Raw genomic sequence first — 23,795 nt, forward strand, 5'->3', positions numbered from 1 at the left:
AAAAAATTCCAGCAGACTTCTTATAACTCTCCTTCTCAACCTGGGTCTTTAACACTTTATTGGTCCGGTCAAACTATCATGATCTCTGCAGGCAGAGATCATAGCAAGCCTATAGAGGGACAAGCTCTCGGAAGATGGAACTATACTGACCATGAACTAAGCCTGCCGCGCAACTAGAAATAGCCAGGTAGCATTTCCTATTTATTGCTAGATGCCCAGCTCTGGCCTAAGACCTAAATAGCTAGCAGAGGGAAATATAAGACCTGGCTCACCTCTAGAGAAATATTCCAAAGAAGACAGTAGCCCCCCACATATAATGACGGTGAGTTCAGATGAAACAACAAACGCAGCAGGAAAATAGTCTTAGCAAATTTGAGGTCCGCTTACTAGATAGCAGAAGACAGATAGTATACTTTCATGGTCAGCAGAAAAACACTAACAAAACACCATCCAGAGATTACCTTAAACTCTGGCATTAACTCATAACACCAGAGTAGCAATCCCTGATCAACGAGAGCTTTCCAGACACAGTAACAAAACTTCAGCTGTGAACTGGAACAAATAGGCAAAACGAAACATGGACAAAAGTCCAACTTATCTAGTAGTTGTCAGAAGCAGGAACAAGCACTGAGAGGCATCAGATAACATTGTTGACCGGCAAGAAACCACCAGAGAAATGAGCTTAAATAGCGACACCCACTACTGATGGAAACAGGTGAAACAGGAAAGAGGATGACAAGTCCAATTCCACAAGCGGCCACCGGGGGAGCCCAGAATCCAAATTCACAACACCGGAGCCACTGACGTGTGAAACCGGCCTCAACAGTGATGTTGCGTTGACAGTGCTCAGCACCACTGCAGCCAATCACTGAGCACAGAGGCTCTGCCGCCTACCTCGTTGAGCTTAGGCTGGTTTCACACTTGCGTTTTGATCTGCAGCGTTTTAGCGCTAAAAAACGCATGCGTTTTTTTTTCTGTACTTAACATAAAAAAAAATGCATGCGTTTTTTAGCGTGTGTTTTGACGCGTTTTCGGCAACGCATGCGTTTTTTGACGCGTGCGTTCATTTGCAGAAATGCAACCTGCAGTAATTTCTAGCTGCGTTTTTTTCCCGCAAAAAACGCATGCGTTTATTCGCGGCAAAAAAATGCATTGCTGTCTACGCATGCGTTTTTAAGCACATGCGTTTGCTTGCGTTAAAAACGCATGTGTTTTTATAGAAAAACACAAGAAAAAACAAGAAAACCCTAACCCTAAACACAAGAAAAAACAAGAAAACCCTAACCCTAGGGTTACTAGGGATCCTAACCCTAACCCTTAGGGTTAGGGTTACGATCCTAACCCTTAGGGTTAGGATCCCTAGGGTTAGGGTTAGGGTTAGGATCCCTAGGGTTAGGGTTAGGATCCCTAGGGTTACTAGGGATCCTAACCCTAACCCTAGCTATTTCTGTTTTTAGTGGGTTTTCTAGTTGATTTTGATGATTGGCAGCTGTCACACACTTCTCAGCCTGCGTTTAAAAAACGCAAACGCAGGAAAAAACGCATGTAAATGCCGCAAAACACCGCGTTTTTTTTTCTGCATGCAAAAACGCATGCGTCTAAAAAACGTGGTGTTTTGCCGCATTTACATGCGTTTTTTCACCACACACGTTTTTTTTTTAAAACGCTGCAGATCAAAACGCAAGTGTGAAACCAGCCTTAGTGATTGACTACAGCGGTGATTTGGGCTGTCGGACATAACGTCATCTCTGCAGCCCAAACTGAGACCGGAGCAGCGAGAGGGAACCGGCACTGAAACCGGGGAGGACATGTACCTGCTCTGTTTGTTATTTTAGAGTGTTTGGGGTCCACTTTTCTGAAAGTGAACAATCCCTTTAATATTCTCCACTGCAAAAGTATATTGTGCGATTTATGGATATGCAATAAGGAATAATCCTTAGAATATTAAAAAGTTGTTTTTTGTTTGTTTTCTTTTTTTGCTCAGAAGGTAACAGTAAGAGATCCATATACCATCAAATCCACTTATTTCTCGGAGATCTCTTTGGGGGAGTTAATTATGCCAAGATGTTTGTGACTACTCCATATTATTACACAGTAGGTAAGATTGTGAAATGTAAAAAAATATATATTTTGCTGCACTAAGAAATCACAAACGCCGCTCTGCTCTGGAAAGAAATGTTATAATTTAAAGATATGTCAAAATTCATCAAATATTGTGACTGTTTAATAACTTTTGTGCAAATAAAAGCAACACAGCCACAAGCAAAACACTGACATATGAGGCAATGGGAGATCCTGGGGGGATGTAATTCAGGGTGGGGACAGTTTGAGTTGCATTTTAGTATATGATATCACAGGATGACTTCCACACACATCTACTTCATATTATATCACGTTTCTTAGCGGAGGACCCACTGGTGATCGTTGTCTAAAAGCCCGCAGTTCCTTTATTTGTTTAGTTCTTCATACGGTTGTTGCCATAAAAAAAATTAAAACAAAAGTCTATACACTACAGTCAATCAATATTCTGCACAGAATCGTAATTGAGCAGGGGTCGCCCACTCCTTTTATTCTTTACCGGACTGCTTGAAATGGCTGAGTGCGGTCAGACACCCCCAAGAGATCAGTAACTTGCCTCCTGTTTTATAGAAAGGGGATAACTTTTAAAAACCCTTTTAAGCTGTGTGCACACGTTCCAGATTATTCGCAGATTTTTTGCACGTTTTTTCGCAACCAAAACGCTTAAAAAACGCATACATATGCATTCCATCATTTATAATGGTTTCCACAATTTTTGTGCACATGTTGCGTATTTTTCCGCGAAAAACGCATGCGGAAAAATACGCAGCATGTTCATTAATTTTGCGGATTTTAAGCGGATTTCCCACTATATTATTACATTGGGAACCTCCGGAAAAAAAGCGAAAAATCCGCGCAAAATACGCGATAAAAACGCGTGCAGAATTCCTGCGGAAAACCTCAGGGTTTTCTCAGGAAATTTCTGCATACTTTCCGGATGTGTGCACATACCCTTAAAGTGTTTTTCCGGCTTTTGAAAACAAGTGTCCAATTGATTGTAGTTTGTTTTAAAAACAAACAAAGTGGCCTGGCTCACCCTCCCCAGGTCCAGCATTGAGCCTCTGCCGCTGTTGCCATTATGTTGACCATAAGTGAGCTCAGCGGCTCTGGTCAAGTTGATGACACTAATTGGCTGTTGATGTGACCTGAGCACTGCACACACCAGGAGCTCGCTGAGTGGACCCAGGGAGGGTTTTTGGAAGGTGTTGGACTGTGATTCTCCTAACATTTGATGCTTGCTTTCTATAGACTTCGAGTGCATCCTGAAAAAAATAAAAAGCCTATTGCCTACATAGAGGAGAACAAGCTGTCCGCCAATGTGGCCGAAGTCCAGTGGGGCCAGGACAGTCAGATGTGTGATAACAAGTCTCTACCTCAAGGAGCCCAGAGGTCGGTGATTCTGTGTGTAGACATGTGGTGCTAGATCACGACGCAGCCTCATTCTCTTAAAAAATAGCCTTCATTTTAAGTTTTCTTACATAAATCCATAGAAGACATGCAAATAAGAAACTTTGTAATATGTCTGATCATAGAAATCTGCTTCTTTCTCCTCCTGAACTGATCGTTCATTCTCAAAATTCTCAACTTCCAAGTAAAATCTGTTTTCCGTGAATACAGATTTTCCCGTTACTGAGATAGGAGATGACAGTTAGTGCTCACAAAGTTCTATGGAGACTGATATAGCAGAATGTCTGTGTTCCGCTAGCTCCTCTCCCCCCCTCCATAGAATTTTAAAAGCACCAACTGTCATCTCCTATCTTAATCGAGGAGGAGAAAAGGGCGGTTTCTCCATTGAGGAACAGAGGAGCTAGAGAGATGAGCAGTAAAATCAGTATAATTTTTTTTTTTTTACAAATGAATGGCTTTTTCCGGTTCAGAAAAATAGCGGTTTGGGCAAATGGATGTTTTTTTGGAAAAATTTGAGTAGAATTCAATTCCTCTTGATTTTGTTTGTTGGACTCTAACATATTATTTCTTTCATCTTTATAGAGTTGCCATTGACTTTCTTAATCCAGTGGCATTTTGCAGAAACTCTTCCAAGATTAAAGGCTTAACCCCTTCACCCCCAAGGGTGGTTTGCACGTTAATGACCGGGCCAATTTTTACAATTCTGACCACTGTCCCTTTATGAGGTTATAACTCTGGAACGCTTCAACGGATCTTGGCGATTCTGACATTGTTTTCTCATGACATATTGTACTTCATGATAGTGGTAAAATTTCTTCGATATAACTTGCGTTTATTTGTGAAAAAAACGAATATTTGGCGAAAATTTTGAAAATTTCGCAATTTTCCAACTTTGAATTTTTATGCCCTTAAATCACAGACATATGTCACGCAAAATACTTAATAAGTAACATTTCCCACATGTCTACTTTACATCAGCACAATTTTGGAACCAAAATTTTTTTGGGTGACGGAGTTATAAGGGTTAAAAGTTGACCAGCAATTTCTCATTTTTACAACACCATTTTTTTTTAGGGACCACATCTCATTTGAAGTCATTTTGAGGGGTCTATATGATAGAAAATACCCAAGTGTGACACCATTCTAAAAACTGCACCCCTCAAGGTACTCAAAACCACTTTCAAGAAGTTTATTAACCCTTCAGGTGTTTCACAGGAATTTTTGGAATGTTTAAATAAAATTAAACATTTAACTTTTTTTCACTCAAAATTTGTTTCAGCTCCAATTTGTTTTATTTTACCAAGGGTAACAGGAGAAAATAGACCCCAAAATTTGTTGTACAATTCGTCCTGAGTACGCTGATACCCCATATGTGGGTGTAAACCATTGTTTGGGCGCAGGGCAGAGCTCGGAAGGAAAGGAGCGCCATTTGACTTTTCAATGCAAAATTGACTGGAATTGAGATGGGACGCCATGTTGCATTTGGAGAGCCCCTGATGTGCCTAAACATTGAAACCCCCCACAAGTGACACCATTTTGGAAAGTAGACCCCCTAAGGATCTTATCTAGATGTGTGTTGAGCACTTTGACCCAACAAGTGCTTCACAGAAGTTTATAATGCAGAGCCGTAAAAATAAAAATCATATTTTTTCACAAAAATGATCTTTTCGCCCCCATTTTTTTATTTCCCCAAGGGTAAGAGAAGAAATTAGACCACAAAAGTTGTTGTGCAATTTGTCCTGAGTACGACGATACCCCATATGTGGGGATAAACCACTGTTTGGGCGCATAGCAGAGCTCGGAAGGGAAGGAGCGCTATTTTACTTTTCAATGCAAAATTGACTGGAATTAAGATGCCATGTTGCGTTTGGAGAGCCCCTGATGTGCCTAAACATTAAAAACCCCCACAAGTGACACCATTTTGGAAAGTAGACCCCCTAAGGAACTTATCTAGATGTGTTTTGATAGCTTTGAACCCCCAAGTGTTTCACTACAGTTTATAACGCAGAGCCGTGAAAATAAAAATTCCTTTTTTTTTTTTCACAAAAATGATTTTTAGCCCCCAGTTTTGTATTTTCACAAGGGTATCAGGATAAATTGGACCCCAAACTTTGTTGTCCAATTTGTCCTGAGTACGCTGATACCCCATATGTGGGGGGGAACCACTGTTTGGGTGCATGACAGAGCTCGGAAGGGAAGGAGCATCATTTGGAATGCAGACTTAAATGGATTGGTCTGCAGGCGTCACGTTGCATTTGCAGAGCCCCTGATGTACCCAAACAGTACAAACCCCCCACAAGTGACCCCATATTGGAAACTAGACCCCCCAAGGAACTTATCTAGATGTGTTGTGAGAACTTTGAACCCCCAAGTGTTTCACTACAGTTTATAACGCAGAGCCGTGAAAATAAAAATTCTTTTTTTTTTCACAAAAATGATTTTTTAGCCCCCAGTTTTGTATTTTCACAAAGGTATCAGGATAAATTGGACCCCAAAAGTTGTTGATCAATTTGTCCTGAGTACGCTGATACCCCATATGTTGGGGTAAACCTCTGTTTGGGCACACGGGAGAGCTCTGAAGGGAAGGAGCACTGTTTTCCTTTTTCAACGCAGAATTGGCTGGAATTCAGATCGGATGCCATGTCCCGTTTGGAGAGCCCCTGATGTGCCTAAACAGTGGAAACCCCCCAATTATAACTGAAACCCTAATCCAAACACATCCCTAACCCTAATCCCAACGGTAACCCTAACCACTCCTCTAACCCAGACACACCCAACCCTATTCCCAACCGTAAATGTAATCCAAACCCTAACCCTATCTTTAGCCCCAACCCTAACTGTAGCTCCAACCCTAGCCCCAACCCTAACCCTAACCCTAGTCCTAACCCTTGCCCTAGCCCTAACTCTAGCCCTAACTCTAGTCCTAACTCTAGCCCCAACCCTAGCCCTAACCCTAACCCTAGCCCTAACCCTTGCCCTAACCCTAACCCTAGCCCTAACTCTAGTCCTAACTCTAGCCCTAACCCTAACCCTAATGGGAAAATGGAAATAAATACATTTTTTAATTTTTTTATTTTTCCCTAACTAAGGGGGTGATGAAGGGGGGTTTGATTTACTTTTATAGCGGGTTATTTAGCGGATTTTTAGGATTGGCAGCCATCACACACTGAAAGATGCTTTTCATTGCAAAAAATATTTTTTGCGTTACCACATTTTGAGAGCTGTAATTTTTCCATATTTGAGTCCACAGAGTTATGTCAGATCTTGTTTTTTGCGGGACGCGTTGACGTTTTTATTGGTAACATTTTCGGACACGTGACATTTTTTGATCGCTTTTTATTCCGATTTTTGTGAGGCAGAGTGATCAAAAACCAGCTATTCATGAATTTCTTTTGGGGGAGGCGTTTATACCGTTCCGCGTTTGGTAAAATTGATAAAGCAGTTTTATTCGTCGGGTCAGTACGATTACAGCGATATCTCATTTATATCATTTTTTTATGTTTTGGCGCTTTTATGCGATAAAAACTATTTTATAGAAAAAAATAATTATTTTGGTATCGCTTTATTCTCAGGACTATAACTTTTTTACTTTTTTGCTGATGATGCTGTATGGCGGCTCTTTTTTTGCGGGATAAGATGACGTTTTCAGCGGTACCATGGTTATTTATATCAGTCTTTTTGATCGCGTGTTATTCCACTTTTTGTTCGGCGGTATGGTAATAAAGCGTTGTTTTTTGCCTCGTTTTTTTTCTTTTTTTCTTACGGTGTTTACTGAAGGGGTTAACTAGTGGGGCAGTTTTATAGGTTGGGTCGTTACGGACGCGGCGATACTAAATATGTGTACTTTTATTGTTTTTTTTTATTTTATTTAGCTAAAGAAATGTATTTATGGGAATAATTTTTTTTTTTTTTTTCTTTATTTAGGATATTTTTTTTATTTTTTTTTTACACACATGTGGGGAATTTTTTTTTTAACTTTTTTACTTTGTCCCAGGGGGGGACATCACAGATCATTGATCTGGCAGTGTGCACAGCACTCTGCCAGATCTGTGATCTGCTGTGCAGGGCTGCAGGCTTACCAAGTGTCTGCTCTGAGCAGACACTCGGTAAGCCACATCCCTCCCTGCAGGACCCGGATGCCGCGGCCATCTTGGATCCGGGACCTGCGGCAAGGAGGGAGGTAGGAGACCCTCAGAGCAACGCGATCACATCGCGTTGCTCCGGGGGTCTCAGGGAAGCCCGCAGGGAGCCCCCTCCCTGCGCGATGCTTCCCTATACCGCCGGTACACCGCGATCATGTTTGATCGCGGTGTGCCGGGGGTTAATGTGCCGGGGGCGGTCCGTGACCGCTCCTGGCACATAGTGCCGGATGTCAGCTGCGATATGCAGCTGACACTCGGCCGCGCTCCCCCCGTGAGCGCGGCCGATCGGCTATGACGTACTATCCCGTCGAGGGTCAGATAGGCCCAGGTCACCTCGACGGGATAGTACGTCTAAGGTCACAGAGGGGTTAAATGCCATGAAGAAGAGACATTTGGAGATCCTGGGGTACTATGTAGTTCAGGTTGGTTACAATTCGAGTTGTGTTTTAGGATAGTATATCATGATGGGTTCCTCATGTCTGTATAATAGTATCTTCTCCTATGTCAGTCTGTGTGTTATATATATATATATATATATATATATATATATATATATATAGTGCCTTGCGAAAGTATTCAGGCCCCTTTTCAACCTTTTCCCACATATGCTTCAAATCATGTTTGAAGCATGATATGTGGGAAAAGGTTGAAAAGTTCCAGGGGGCCGAATACTTTAGCAAGGCACTATATATATATATATATATATATATAATTTTCTCTGAGACAATTTCTATAGATGACTTCCCGCAGTTACATGTTAGTTCTCTATTACAGATCCCTAGTTTTGAATGGAATTCAATGGACCTTGGAACAAAGGAAACGTGGATTAACTACCTCCGGAAGAAGATTTTTGCTAGTGAACTGTGAAATGTTTTGTGCCACCCTGTAAATAAAGTATATTTTTTATTCATTCATATATGTGTGTTCTCTTACAAAGGAGCAGTACTTGCACAACATGATTTTTGGCGAAAGGTCAATAAACATAGCTGTATAACGTAAGAAAAACATGGCTGGCATCTGGCACCAAGATATTATCAGCAGATTGGGTTCGTTCTGCTCCGTTCACTGTCGAATTGAGAAGCAAGCGGAGCAGGTGACGTCACATCTGGAGATCGGGGCACGTGTTCCAGCAGGTGGCTAATCTGATGTCAACTACCCCTACCCTTAAAGTTGTGAGGTTCGGGCTCCATGGATCAGACTCGTTTTTTCCTGCACGTCCCAAACACCCAATCTGATTGACATCCGGGAAGTTTGGAGCCCAAGTCATCACTTTGAACTTTTGTCATGTACCTGTCAAGTCCTCCTGGGAGATTTAGGGTTAGAAGATCACTACGTATTGTGAATCGCAGATCTTCCATTTAGCCTGTGTATTTGTGTCCCATGTTAAATTAATTTGGTGCTGAAGAGGTTAACAATTTTTTCTATGTTGGTCAGAAACTTGCAAGCTCCATTTTCAGCTGCTTCTGATCTGGTCATTGCCTCTCCCTGTTAAACCTGGCCAGACCTTCTCTGCATTGCCAGTGAAATCTTTCCTTCCTAGCTCCTTGGAGACTCTGTGCTGAGTTGTAGATCGTTGTTGCTGCTGGAGATTGTTGCATGCTGTTTTTGGGTGTATGCTTTCCTCATTGTCCTATTCCCATTTGGTTGGTACATTCCTATTCTTCCCTATATGCCTCTTTACCTTTGGTGAGTGTTTGTATTTCTGTTGCTTAGGCTAGGTTCCCATTGCGTTAATGGGAGAGCGCTAACGGACAGCGTTGCACGGCGAAATTAACGCCGTGCACCGCGTCCGTTAGCGCTCCCATTGCCGGCAATGTTAAAGCGCATTGCTAGCGCGTGTCATTTTCGGCACGCGCTAGCGATGTGCCGGTCTTTTGTAGCGCGCCTCGGACGCTGCTTGCAGCGTTCGCGGCGCGCCAGAGGTCCGTTCCCCGCTCTCGCAGATCGGGGATCTGCGAGAGCGGGGACGTTAACGCGACCCCTAAACGCGGCCCCGAAAAAGACATTGCGTTAGCGCAATCCGCTAGCGCTAAACGGATTGCACTAACGCAATCTGAACCTAGCCTAACTGTTATCCCTGTTTGGTCTTTGTGTCCTGTTTACCTTACATTTCTGTCCCAGAGTGGAGGAGGAGACAGAACAGAGTTTAACAGGAGCATAGTAAGGTTGGAGACTTCTACCTTCAAGAGTACCTCCGGGACAGGGAAAGTTAGGGTCCCAGTTACAGGGACAGTTTTAGGCCCCCCCTTCCTTACTGAAGACGTCACAACGTGACATGAAGTTTTTGCAGCGTGGTACGGGCATTATCCTGCTGAAAGAGGCCACTACTATTAGGAAATTCCATCACTGCAAAGGGGGCTACTTACTTTTGCTGTATAATGTTTAGTTTGATGGTACCTGTCACATCCACATCATATCATTGCTGGGATCTGAGGTTTCCCAGCTGAATGTTGCACATCACTCTGCCGGCCTGTCTTCTTACCATAGTGCATCCTGCACCATCCCTAGTAAGTGACGCTTGAGCCCGGCAGTCCACATAAGATATAAGAAAACATGAACCCTCAAACCAGGGCCCCTTCTTCCATTGCCTCATTGTATGGGTCTGATGCTGACATAACATGCCCAGTACTGATGCTTGCAGCAAAGGACGGGTGAGCTCGGGCACCATGACCTGTCTGTAGCCCCATACATATAGCTGTGCTGACTTAATCACAGCCGGAATTTACTTTTTTTTAGCAATTTTATCATTTTTGATCTTCTTGTGCACAACCATACCCCACGCCCCCCAAAAAACAAACCAAAACAAAACACTGACAAGTGTTTTCTTAAAGGTAATCTGTCATCAGAATTTTACTACCAATTTATATCCTCCTGTTTCGGGACGACCATAATGGTAAAATGTTGTGCTAGAGGTGTCACTAGTGAGCCTTTATCAAGTCTGATATATTTTTTTTTTCCCCTGATTTTGGTTAAATTAACCCCTTCACCTCGAAGCCTGTTTTCACCTAAGTGACAGAGCCAATTTTTACAATTCTGACCACTGTCACTTTATGAGGTCATAACTCTGAAACGCTTCAACGGATCCTGGTGATTCTGACATTGTTTTCTCGAGACATATTGTATTTTGTGATAGTGGTAAAACTTCTTCGATATGACTTGCATTTAATTGTGAAAAAAACAGAAATTTGTCGAAAATTATGAAAATTTAGCAATTTTCAAATTTTTCATTTTTCTGCCCTCAAATTAGAGAGATATATCACATAATATAGTTAATAAACAACATTTCCCACATGTCTGCTTTACATCAGCACAATTTTGGAAACATAATTTTTTTTTGTTAGGGAGTTATAAGGGTTAAAAGTTGACCAGCGATTTTTCATTTTTGCAACAAAATTTGCAAAACCATTTTTTTTAGGGACCACCTCACACTTGAAGTGACTTTGAGGGGTCTATATGACAGAAAATGCCCAAAAGTGACACCATTCTAAAAACTGCACCCCTCAAGGCACTCAAAACCACATTCAAAAAGTTTATTAACCCTTCAGGTGCTTCACAGGAATTTTTGGAATGTTTAAAAAAAATTGAACATTAAACTTTTTTTTTACAAAATTTTTACTTCAGATCCAATTTGTTTTATCTTACCAAGGGTAACAGGAGAAATTGGACCACAAAAGTCGTTGTACAATTTGTCCTGAGTACGCCGATACCCCACATGTTGGGGTAAACCAATGTTTGGGCACATGGCAGAGCTCGGAAGGGAAGGAGCGCCATTTGACTTTTCAATGCAAAATTGGCTGGAATTGAGATCGGAACCCATGTCGCGTTTGGAGAGCCCCTGACGTGCCTAAACAGTAGAAACCCCCCACAAGTGACCCCATTTTGGAAAGAAGACCCCCTAAGGATCTTATCTAGATGTGTGGTGAGCACTTTTAACCCCCAATTGTTTCACTAAAGTTTAGAATGTAGCGCCGTGAAAATTAAAAAATCATTTTTTCTTTCCACAAAATGATGTTTTAGCCCGCAATTTTTTTTTCCCCAAGGGTAACAGGAGAAATTGGACCACAAAAGTTATTGTGCAATTTGTCCTGAGTACGCTGATACCCCATACATGGGGGGAAACCACTGTTTGGGCGCACGGCAGAGCTCGGAAGATAAGGAGCGCCGTTTGAAATGCAGATTTAGGCTACTTTCACACACAGCGTATTTGCTGCGTATTTTTACGCGCGCGTATTTTGCTGCTGCTTTACCTGCGTTTTTTTACGCAGGCAAAAAACGCAGCTGCTTTCACACACAGCGTTTTTTGCTGCGTTTTTTGCAGCTGCGTTTTTTTCAGCATTGTGTACTGAAAATAAAGTTTGTTTGAAAAAAAAAAAAGGGGAAAAAAAAAAGTCATTGAGGTCATTTCCTGTCTTTATGACTCAGAATACAATACACACTGGAGTTAACATCATGTCGATTCTGCCAGCTGCAATGGCCTTGAGCCAAAGACGCCTCAGCAAGCGGAACAGACATCAGCTGGGGTTTACTAACCCCACTGTCACTAACCCCAGGTTACTAGGGCAGGCGTCAGTCAGACGCCCCCCCTCGTAACCCTGTACGGTAAGGGTATGTTCACACGATCCTGATTTCAATCCTTTTTTTTCAGGACAAAAACCGCAGCTCTTGGCAGAAAACGCAGGTGCGTTTTTGGTGCGTTTTTGATGCGGTTTTTAGTGCGGTTTTTTATGCAGTTTTCTCTGCAGATTGTCTGTGTTTGACACAAATAAAGCTTTAACTGCAGTGGGGGAAAAAAAAAAGAAATGATGTCATTTCCTTGTCCAACCCTTTTCTTCTTCCATCCTCCATTTTGGGACTAAACACCAAAATGAGTGGACGTGTTTTGAATGACAGCGCTCCGCAGAGTGCTGAGCGTAGGCCAGATCACAGCCCGCGGATCCAGCTCTATCTAGCTATTTAAGTCTACGTTCACATTTGCGGTCTGCGCCGCAGCGTCGGGCGCCGCATGCGTCATGCGCCCCTATATTTAACATGGGGGCGCATGGACATGCGTCGCACTTGCGTTTTGCGCCGGCCGCATGCGTCACTGCAGCGCACGCATCCGGCCGCAGAGGACGCAGCAAGTTGCATTTTTGCTGCGTCCAAAATCAATCAAAAAAAGGACGCATGCGGCGCACAACGCAAATGTGAACATAGCCTAAGTGCCACGTATTTAAGTGCCACGTATTTCAGTGCCACGTATTTCAGTGCCACGTATTTCAGTGCCACGTGCCACGTATTTCAGTGCCACGTATTTCAGTGCCACGTATTTAAGTGCCACGTGCCACGTGCCACGTATTTAAGTGCCATGTGCCACGTATTTAAGTGCCACGTATCACGTATTTCAGTGCCACGTATTTCAGTGCCACGTATCAAAGTGCCACGTGCCACGTATCAAAGTGCCACGTGCCACATATTTCAGTGCCACGTATCAAAGTGCCACGTATCAAAGTGCCACGTATCAAAGTGCCACGTGCCACGTAGTTAAGTGACACGTGCCACGTATCAAAGTGCCACGTATCAAAGTGCCACGTGCCACGTAGTTAAGTGACACGTGCCACGTATCAAAGTGCCACGTATCAAAGTGCCACGTGCCACATATTTCAGTGCCACATATTTCAGTGCCACATATTTCAGTGCCACGTGCCACGTATCAAAGTGCCACGTATCAAAGTGACTGAGCGCCGGCCCTAAAGTGAAAGTGAAAGCAGAGCGGTGACGTCACCGCTGTGCTGTTAAGGCCGGAGCTCAGTCAGTGTCAGGAAGCAGACGCTGGGGGACGCGCTGGTGAGTATGTACTGTTTGTTTTTTTTACTTTTACGCTGGTAACCAGGGTAAACATCGGGTTACTAAGCGCGGCCCTGCGCTTAGTAACCCGATGTTTACTCTGGTTACCCGGGGGCCTCGGCATCCTTGGTCGCTGGACAGCGGTCTGTGTGACAGCTCTCCAGCGATCAAACAGCGACGCTGCAGCGATCGGCATCGTTGTCGCTATCGCTGCAGCGTCGCTACACACACACACACACACACACACACACACACACACACACACACACACACACACTCCATGCTGCGTCACTGGGGGGCGGGGGCTTCCCTCTTCCTGTCCGACGGTCCTGGGTGTCAACCCCTCCGTACAAAGACGCCGACACCCAGGACAAAGGCGCTGTGTGTGCACGTTAATATGGGGCCCTAGGGGGATACGCAGACACGCCGCTGCGTAAAGAATTGACATGTCAATTCTTTTTACGCCGGCGTGTTTGCAGACAAAAGCGCCGCGTTTTTTTGCGGTGTGTCTGAACGGCAAAGTGAATTTCTCATTCACTTTGCCGGCAGACGAAAATGACATTGCGCATTTTTGAAAAGCGCCCGCAAAATAGCGCTCAAAAATGCGCTATGTCTGAAAGTAGCCTTAGATGGATTGGTCTGCAGGCATCATGTTGCATTTGCAGAGTCCCTGATGTACCTAAACAGTAGAACCCCCCCACAAGTGACCCCATATTGGAAACTAGACCCCCCAAGGAACTTATCTAGATGTGTTGTGAGAACTTTGAACCAACAAGTGTTTCACTACAGTTTATAACGCGGAGCCGTGAAAATAAAAAATATTTTTTTTCCACGAAAATGATATTTTAGCCCCCACATTTTTTTTTTCCCAAGGGAAACAGGAGAAATTGGACCACAAAAGTTGTTGTCCAATTTGAGCTGAGTACGCTGATACCCCATATATGGGGGGGACCTGTTATGGTCTGGTGATTAAGGAGCGACATGCGACTAGCTCTGAGCAGGTGGTAACTATACCGACCGCAGTTCCTGATCTTAACACAGACACTAGCAGTAGCCGTGGGATGTTCCTGTCACTCCCTGGACACCTCATCACAGCCGGAGAACTAGCTACCCCTAAAGGTAGAAGCAGGAAAGCTATCTTGCCTCAGAGAAAATCCCCAAAGGATAGGACAGCCCCCCACAAATAATGACTGTGAGAGGAGAAGGAAATGACATACGTAGTATGAAACAAGATTTAGCAAAGGAGGCCACTACTAGCTAGAAAGAATTAGTACAGGACAGAACACTGTGCGGTCAGTAATAAAAACTAGAAAAAGTCCACCGCAGAGAAATGCAAAAATCTCCACACCTGACTAAAGGTGTGGAGGGCAAACTCTGCTGCCCAGAGCTTCCAGCTTAGCTGACTAGATACATACTGATAAGCTGGACAAATGAGCAAAACATAGAAAGTGCAAAACAACAAAGTCCACAACAAGTGAACTGCAAAAAGACAAGCAAGGACTTAGCTTTGCTGAAATGGTCAGAGTGACAGGGAAATCCTCAGAGAGCCATGACTCCAAGCTCAACAATTGACAACTGGCATTGAATTAGGGAAAAGGCCAGACTAATATAGCAGAGCCAGAAAGACGATCAGTGAAAACAGCTGCTGATGCTAAATCCAAGAAGCAGCCATACCACTCAAAACCACAGGAGGGAGCCCAAGAGCAGAACTCACAAAAATGCTACTTATAACCACCGGAGGGAGCCCAAGAGCGGAATTCACAACAGGGAATACTGTTTGGGCGCACGGCACAGCTCGAAAGGGAAGGAGCGCTGTTTGAAATGTAGACTTAGATGGATTGGTCTGCAGGCGTCATGTTGCATTTGCAGAGTCCCTGATGTACCTAAACAGTAGAAACCCCCCACAAGTGACCCCATATTGGAAACTAGACCCCCCAAGGAACTTATCTAGATGTTTTGTGAGAACTTTGAACCAACAAGTGTTTCACTACAGTTTATAATGCAGAGCCGTGAAAATAAAAAATATTTTTTTTTTCACGAAAATGATTTTTCACGTTTTTATTTTCCCAAGGGCATCAGGAGAAATTGGACCACAAAAGTTGTTGTCCAACTTGTCCTGAGAACGTTGATACCCCATATGTTCGGGGGGACCACTGTTTGGGCGCACAGGAGAACTCGGAAGGGAAGGAGCACTGTTTTAGTTTTTCAAAGCAGAATTGGCTGGAATTGAGATCGGACACCATGTCGCGTATGGAAAGCCCCCTGATGTGCCTAAACAGTGGAAACCCCCAATCATAACTGAAACCCTAACCACAGCCCTAACCCTAGCCCTAACCCCGACCTTAACCCCAGCCCTAACCCTAGCCCTAACCCCAACCCTAACCCTGGCCCTAACTCTAGCCCTAACCCTAGCCCTAACCCTAATCCTAATGGGAAAATGGAAATACATACATTTTTTAAAATTTTATTATTTTTCCCTAACTAAGGGGGTGATGAAGGGGGGTTTGATTTACTTTTATAGCGTTTTTTTGGCGGATTTTTATGGTTGGCAGCCATCACACACTAAAAGACACTTTTTATTGCAAAAAATAATTTTTGCATCACCACATTTTGAGAGCTATAATTTTTCCATATTTTGGTCCACAGAGTCATGTGAGGTCTTGTTTTTTGTGGGACGAGTTGACGTTTTTATTGGTACCATTTTCGGGCACATGACATTTTTTGATCGCTTTTTATTACGATTTTTGGGAGGCGGAATGAACAAAAACCAGCAATTCCTGAAATTCTTTTAGGGGGGGCGTTTATACCATTCCACGTGTGGTAAAATTGATAAAGCAGCTTTATTCTTCATGTCAGTACGATTACAGCGATACCTCATTTATGTAATTTTTTTATGTTTTGGCGCTTTTACACAATAAAAACTATTTTATATAAAAAAATAATTGTTTTTGCATCGCTTTATTCTGAGAGCTATAACTTTTTTATTTTTCTGCTGATGATGCTGTATGGCAGCTTTTTTTTTGCAAGACAAGATGACGTTTTCAGCGGTACCATGGTTATTTATATCCGTCTTTTTGATCGCGTGTTATTTCACTTTTTGTTTGGCGGTATGAGAATAAAGCGTTTTTTGCCTTTTTTTTTTTTTACGGTGTTCACTGAAGGGGTTAACTAGTGATATAGTTTTATAGGTGGGGTCGTTACGGACGCGGCGATACTAAATATGTGTACTTTTATTATGTGATTTTTTTTTTATTTAGATAAAGAAATGTATTTATGGGAATATTTTTTTTTTTTTTCTTTATTTAGGATTTTTTTTTTTATTTTTTTTTTTACACATGTGGACTTTTTTTTTTTTAACTTTTTTACTTTGCCCCAGGGGGGGACATCACAGATCGGTGATCTGACAGTGTGCACAGCACTCTGTCAGATCACCGATCTCACAGACAAGGGCAGAGGCTTGCCGGCGCCTGCTCTCAGCAGCTCTTGCAGGCGCCGGCAAGCCAGGTCAGTAAATGACCCGGAAGGAGTCCCGCAGCCATCTTGGATCCGGGGACTCCTTCCAGGTCACCGGAGCAGCGCGATCTCATCGCGTTGCTCCGGTGGGAGAGCGCAGGGAGCCCCCGTCCCTGCGCGATCCCCCTCTATGCCGCTGTCACTATTGACAGCGGCATCAGAGGGGTTAAATGCCCGTGATCGGCGATAGCGCCGATCGTGGGCATTGCTGCGGGGTGTCAGCTGTCATATACAGCTGACACCCGCACCCGATCACCGCGGCGCTCAGCGTGAGACCGCGGTGATCGGTCCGCCGTACTAGTACTGCGGCTGGCACAAATGCAGTGCCGGCAGCGCAGTACTAGTACGGCGGATGTCGCGAAGGGGTTAATATCTGACATTCTTATCCCCCTGCCTTGTTAGCAAATAGTTTCAGACATGCTGTGTATTTACATCACATGGCCAAAGAAATTGGGTGGGAGCCACTGATTTACTATATATCTAATTCCAAGTGACTGTACATTTACTTAAAGTCATAGGAAAGGGTCTAATGCTCAAATGACTTTATACAATTGTTTTCTTTGCATCCACCCAAGAACTGGTTGCAAATTCATGACCACTAGGGGTCTCACTAATCCAGTGTCCACAGTCTGCGAGGCGTGGTCCTTCTGGGCAGCAAAAACAGGAACTATGGGAGTGTCCTACACGATCTGATTCTGCAGGGGAAGTGCATGTCTTCAGTGCCATCTCACAGATCTGCGGAGCATCATTTCTCTCTGTACGATATACCTTGATTCAACTTGTCCAAGTGTTTTTGCAGTACCATTATATCTCCATCCATGATTTCTCAAGCACTTTTCCAAAATTGTGTAGTCAAGCTAAGTGAATTCACTATATACCTTTCTGTTATTTCATAAGCAGTTGCGATGATCGGCATCTTCTCTGAAGTACTGATGAAAACAGAATCATTTTACTTCTTTTCAAGAACAGTTTAGTGCTTCTATTGGTTTCTGTTCTAACTTGGCTTGTCCCATGACTTCTATCTCACTAAGGCCAGTCTCACACGTCCAGATAATTCCGGCACTGGAAAAATCGGTACCGGAGTTATCCGTGTCCGTGTGTCCGTGAGCTCACGTGGCACATCAGTGTGGCACACGAACCGTGCAGGAGACAGCGCTACAGTAAGCGCTGTCCCCTGCTTTGGGTGCTGAAGCCGCTATTCATTTCTTCTCTCCAGCAGCGTTCGCTGGAGAGAAAGAATGAAAAATCATTGTTTTTTTATTTTTTTTTTCCGGTTAAAATAAAGTACCCTGTAACCAACCCCCTCCCACCTACTGTGCGCCCGCCCGCTGGAAATAAAATACTCACCCAGCTCCCTCGATGCGTCCTCTCAGCGCCGCAGCTTGTCCTGTATGAGCGGTCACATAGTGCTGCTCATTACAGTGATGAATATGCGGCTCCACCTCCCATAGGGACACACAGATGGCATACGGACAGCATCCGTGTGCGGTACGTGTTTTACACGGACCCATTGACTTTAATGATGTGTGATACGTGCGCTCCCACGAACACTGACATGTCTCCGTGTTTTTCAAACGGACACACGGTCCGTGAAAACACACTGACATGTGCAGAGACACATTGATTTTAATGTGTCTACGTGAGTCAGTGTCTCCGGTACGTGAGAAAGCTGTCACCACACGTACCGGAGCCACTGACGTGTGAAACCGGCCTAATGATACAAGGAGTTTTCCATTCTCTACCAATGATGTAGCAGCATGTCTCCCCAGTGTCAGACTGGGGTGTTTAGAGCCCAATAGACGAATGCGAAGGGTCACCCCACAGCTGCAAGAAAAGATTTTCTTTTTGATCTTATGTTCAAGGACCAAGTGTTCTACCATTCAGTACATGTGCAAAACAGGACCCTAATGTACATGCTCCAAGTTAAAAATTAGGTGTCCATCAAGCAATTAAAACCCTTTTTTAACAACTTCCACTGCCAATAATAATAATAATAATAATAATAATAATCTTTATTTATATAGCGCCAACATATTCCGCAGAGCTTTACAGTTTAACAGTTTCAAACACAGCAGTCATAGGTAACAACGTTAACAATACAGTAATAAAGCACAATAAGACGACCCTGCTCGTGAGAGCTTACAATCTACAATGAGGTGGGGAGATACAACGTACAGAAGCTAATTTACAATGATGGTCCAGCCATCTTCAGGGGGTGGGGGGTAGATGGAGATAGTGAATGGGCTACACACACACACAAACATAAAATGAGTTTGATTAGGGAACGTGACAGGCCGCTCTGAACAAATTTGTTTTGAGCGAGCGCTTAAAACTATGCAAGTTGTGGCTGGTCCTAATATCTTGGGGTAGAGCATTCCAGAGGATTGGCGCAGCATGGGAGAAGTCTTGGAGTCGGAAGTGGGAGGTACGGATTAGTGCAGAGGTTAGTCGAAAGTCATTTTGCAGAGCGCAGCGGTCGGTTAGGCCGATAATGGCAGGGAGTGCTGCTGTGTGCTGGAAAAAATCAAGGTAAAGTTTATTGTTACTGTTGTACAAATATGTATAAACCTAGATTTGCTATTTCTTTTAAAATCTTTGCATACCCTTTCCACCTTTTTCATAACTCATCACATTTTTCTCCTGTTAATTGTAATGTAGGCCAGCCTCTTGTCTCCGTACATTTCATAATACACTGTTGGGGGAACATTTATCAGGACCGTCATGTCATATGACGGTCTTGATATCTCCCTTGCAGGTGCAGGATGTCCCATAGGGTCACATGACTGATATTTTTGGTTCATGTTTTGGCAGTGTAGTGCGCAAGCTTCCTCCCTCCTTATTTTCTTCCTGACTTCTCGATGTATACATCCTGAATGCGCCCAGTGGCATGAGGTACTGCACTATGTGTGTCTTACAACACAATGAGTGTTATAAAGAGTAAAAATACGCGTGGAAAATAAAATTGAGTTGAAAATATTGTTTGCATGCAGTTTCAGATCTATCCAATATATTTTTTTGCTGTGTTACACAAAAGCATTCCACCTCAAGCCACAAATATTAATTACTTTTAATAACATATTGTAAAGTAATATCTTATAAAATAAAAAAATGTATGTCTGTCTATCACCCTACCTGTTCCCTCTGTTCTGCTAATGACCTAAGGCCGACGTCACACTGGCATATTGCATCGGATGCGAGAGCACAGTCCTCTGCACAGTCAAAACACATGACCCAGTGTTATTGGGTTTTAGTAACGTCAGCTGATCCCCAGCTGTGTATGCGGCAATGTGTCCTGCAACCGCCACGCTGACACAACAACTGAAATTTAAGGGAACCTGTCCCCCCCCAAGCGTTTGTTACTGAAAGAGCCACCTTGTGCAGCAGTAATGCTGCACAAGGTACAGGTAGCTCTTTTAGTTTTGCTCCTTGCTCATGCTGAACTTAACACTTATACAATGTGTCCCCTGATGCCGTAAAACTGTCCCGGAGGTGGGACTTTCCTTCGTAACGGGACTTTCCCAGCCGTCATCCCTACCCCCTTGGTGCCGTGCGCCACCTCCTTAGCGGTGTTTGAATCTGTCTAGTAGCCTGTGCTGTTTTGTTCAACCTTGGCCATGCGCAGTCTGCGCTGCCCGTCTTCTGACATCATTTGGTGTCAGGCAGACTGGGCCTGTGAGGCCGCGCTGCCCGAGATCCCTCCTCGCAGTCTCTTCTGATTTAATCATACTGCGGGCCTGGGATCCATGGGCATGCGCAGTGCATATCTTCACCTCAGGCTCTCACTCATCTCCCTCCGCCTTCTTCAGACTGGGCCACTGCCGTGACGCGCGGTGCATATATTCGCCTCTCACTCATCTCCTTCCGCCTTCTTCAGACTGTGCGGCTTCACGGCCGTGGCATGTGATTAGGGATCAGCTACCGCCGCACAGTCTAAAGCAGGCGAAAGGACGTGAGTGAGAGGCGAACATATTTACTGCGCAAGGCCATGAATCCCAGCCCCACAGTGTGAATAAATCACAAGACACTGCGGGGCTGGGATTCATGGGCAGCGCGACCGCACAGGCTGACATCAAATGATGTCAGAAGACAGGCAGCGCTAACAGCGCATGGCCAAGGGATAACAGCGCAGACTCCGGTACACAAAAAAGCAGCGCTCAGGAGGCTGCGCCCAGCGCCAAGGGGGTATTTTTAACAGCTGTGCTGCGTGTCATTAAGAAGGAAAGTCCCGCCTCCATGACGGTTTCACGGTATGAGTGGCACAATTTTAAAAGTGTTTCGTTCAGCGTGTGCAAGGAGCATAATTAAAAGAGCAACCTTTTCCTTGTGCAGCATTACTGTTGCACAAGCTGGCTCTTCTAGTTACTAACGCCTGGGGGTTTAAAGGTTCACTTTCAATTTGCTCCAATTAGGCCTCAGCCTATACTCTGCTCCTCCTGCTGACCCTGGGCTCCAACACCGCTAGTTGCTGCCTGGAAGTGCTGAGAAAAACAATTGCTCCTGTGTTAGTGGAGTTCAGTAACGTCAGCTGCTCCCCTGCTGTGTAACCGACAATGTGTCCTGCGACCGCCACGCTGACACTCCATCAGATATTAAAGTGCCTCCAGTGCAGGCTTCGGCCTGCACTCTGCTCCTCCTGCTGACCCTGGGCTCCAACACCGCTAGGGGCTGTAGGATGACAATCTTGAATAGGCCCCCATCCTGGTTCCAGTACTGTCAGCTGGTTCCAGGCAGAGCCTTTGGCTTAGGTGCCTCCTTCTGGGTATCCGAGTTCCACCAACGTCAGGTGGTCCTTGGTAGTGCTTTCTGGCACGGGTACATCCTGCTTACTAACCGGGTTCCAGTAACGTCAGCTGGTCCTCGGTAGTTCCATTGGCTCTTGGACCTTTGGGTAGCCATCCGGGTTCCAGTTCCATCAGCTGGTTCTCGGCATTTTCTCAGCCTTCATGTACCTTCTGCTACATTTCCAAGTTCAAGACCCTAAAGACGACGACCCTGAAGACCACCCCTAAGATGACAACGACACCAGAGACAACAACCCCTGAGATGACGACCCTGGAGACGACGAACCTGAAGACCACCCTGATGACAACGACGACCCCGGAGACGACGACCCTGGAGACGACGACACGGAAGACCGAGAAGCAGAAGAACAAGACGCTGCAGAACAAAGAGCAGAAGAACATTAAGCATAAGACTAAACATCAGAGCAAAAGATATTATCTAAATTATAAGCAGAAGAAGACTAAGCAGTGTATGGGGGTGAGTCCGTTCCTCCTCGTGGTGCCCCTGGATAAAGCCTGATGCTGCAGGCCTAACTGAACGCAGACAAATGTAACTCTTTTGTGACAGGCAGAACGGAAGGTGTAATCTTCAAACTTTTATAGACAACAACTACAGGAATGCCTGTCACAAATAAGAATATGATGAAGAAGTAGAATATGAAGAAGAATAATAGTTTAATAAAAAGAATATGAAGAATGTAACAAAAAAAATAATAGGTAGAAGATGAAGAAGAAGATGAATAAGGTGAAGAAGAAGTTGATGTCAAAGATGCTGCTGAGGATGATGAAGGAAGAAAGTGTGGGAGAAGTAAAAAAGAAGGTGAAGGGCATGGAAGTAGTGAAAGATCAATATCTGACAAATTAAAAAAAATCTTAACATGGTCAATATCTTTGTAACTCCGAACGTCTTAAATTTTTTTTAAAATTCCTGCTATTCTATTTGATTGGGCTAAACCTCTGTGCCTTTAATGTCTCCGCCACCTCCCCCAATACATCCTACATTATTCTTAGCTGTTTTCCTTCATGTAGAATGAACCTACAAGGAAAGAAAGGGTTTATTTTAATTCCGATATTTTGGTCCCATTGACTTGCATTGGTATCGGGTATCGGTATCGGCGATATCCGATATTTTTTGATTATCGGCCGATCCAATCCGATACTGATACTTTCCGATATCGGAAGGTATCGCTCAACACTAATTGCGACGTATTGCCACACGTCGCAACCGTCGTGCGACGGTTGCGTCGTGTTTTGGGGACCGCCGCAACAAAAAAATGTTACATGTAACATTTTTTTGTGCATCTAGTCCGCCATTTCCAACCGCGCATGCGCGGCCGAAACGCCGTGCCCTCCTCCCCGGACCTTGCAATGGGGCAGCGGAAGCGTCGTAAGACTGCTTCCGCTGCCACGTCGGGCATTTTTTTCACAGTATGCGTCGGTACGTTGGGCCGACGCAGTGCGACGACCCTGTACCGACGCTAGTGTGAAAGCAGCCTAATGCAAGTGTTGCTGTATTGCAGGGTAGTCTGTAACCATGGAAATGAGAAGTGTATACTGCAATAGAAAGATGAGTCAACCCAACAAAGGAGGCAATGTGGACAATTACAAAATACTAGTAAGTGCCATAGATTTACTTTCTGTACACAGTCAATATCATTTATTAATGTGAAGCAGCCCGTTTAAGAAGCAAAAAAGGGACAAAGGAAGTTTGAGAAAAAAAGGGGAAAATAACAAAAGTTTATATTTTTGGTTTTATCGCTTTCCACTCCCGCCATTCTCGCAGCCATAGCTTTATATATTCATATAGTTTTATGACCAGCTTATCTTTTTGCAGGACAATTTGTAAGTTCTAATGGCTGCACTTAATATTAGGTTCAAGTGGAAAGCAGAAAAAAAAGCAAAATGGGGTGCAATTTGAAAATTCAATTTTGTCACAATTTTATGGCTTTTATTTTAATGCCGTTCCCCACGTGCTCTGAAGAACCTGTCAGCAGGATTGTGTTCAGCAAACTACACACAGTGTCAGGTCGGCGCCGTTATACTGATTACA

The 23,795-nt window shown here is 44.1% G+C and overlaps 1 pseudogene; it reads left to right on the forward strand.

Annotated features, from left to right (window-relative positions):
• Positions 1-8,527, forward strand: part of LOC143784348 (FAST kinase domain-containing protein 1, mitochondrial-like) — a 44,109-nt pseudogene extending 35,582 nt beyond the window's left edge.
• Positions 8,528-23,795: the final 15,268 nt, after the last annotated feature.

The sequence above is a fragment of the Ranitomeya variabilis genome, chromosome 7 (assembly GCF_051348905.1).
Source record: "Ranitomeya variabilis isolate aRanVar5 chromosome 7, aRanVar5.hap1, whole genome shotgun sequence".
In the NCBI taxonomy this organism is placed as follows: Eukaryota; Metazoa; Chordata; class Amphibia; order Anura; family Dendrobatidae; genus Ranitomeya; species Ranitomeya variabilis.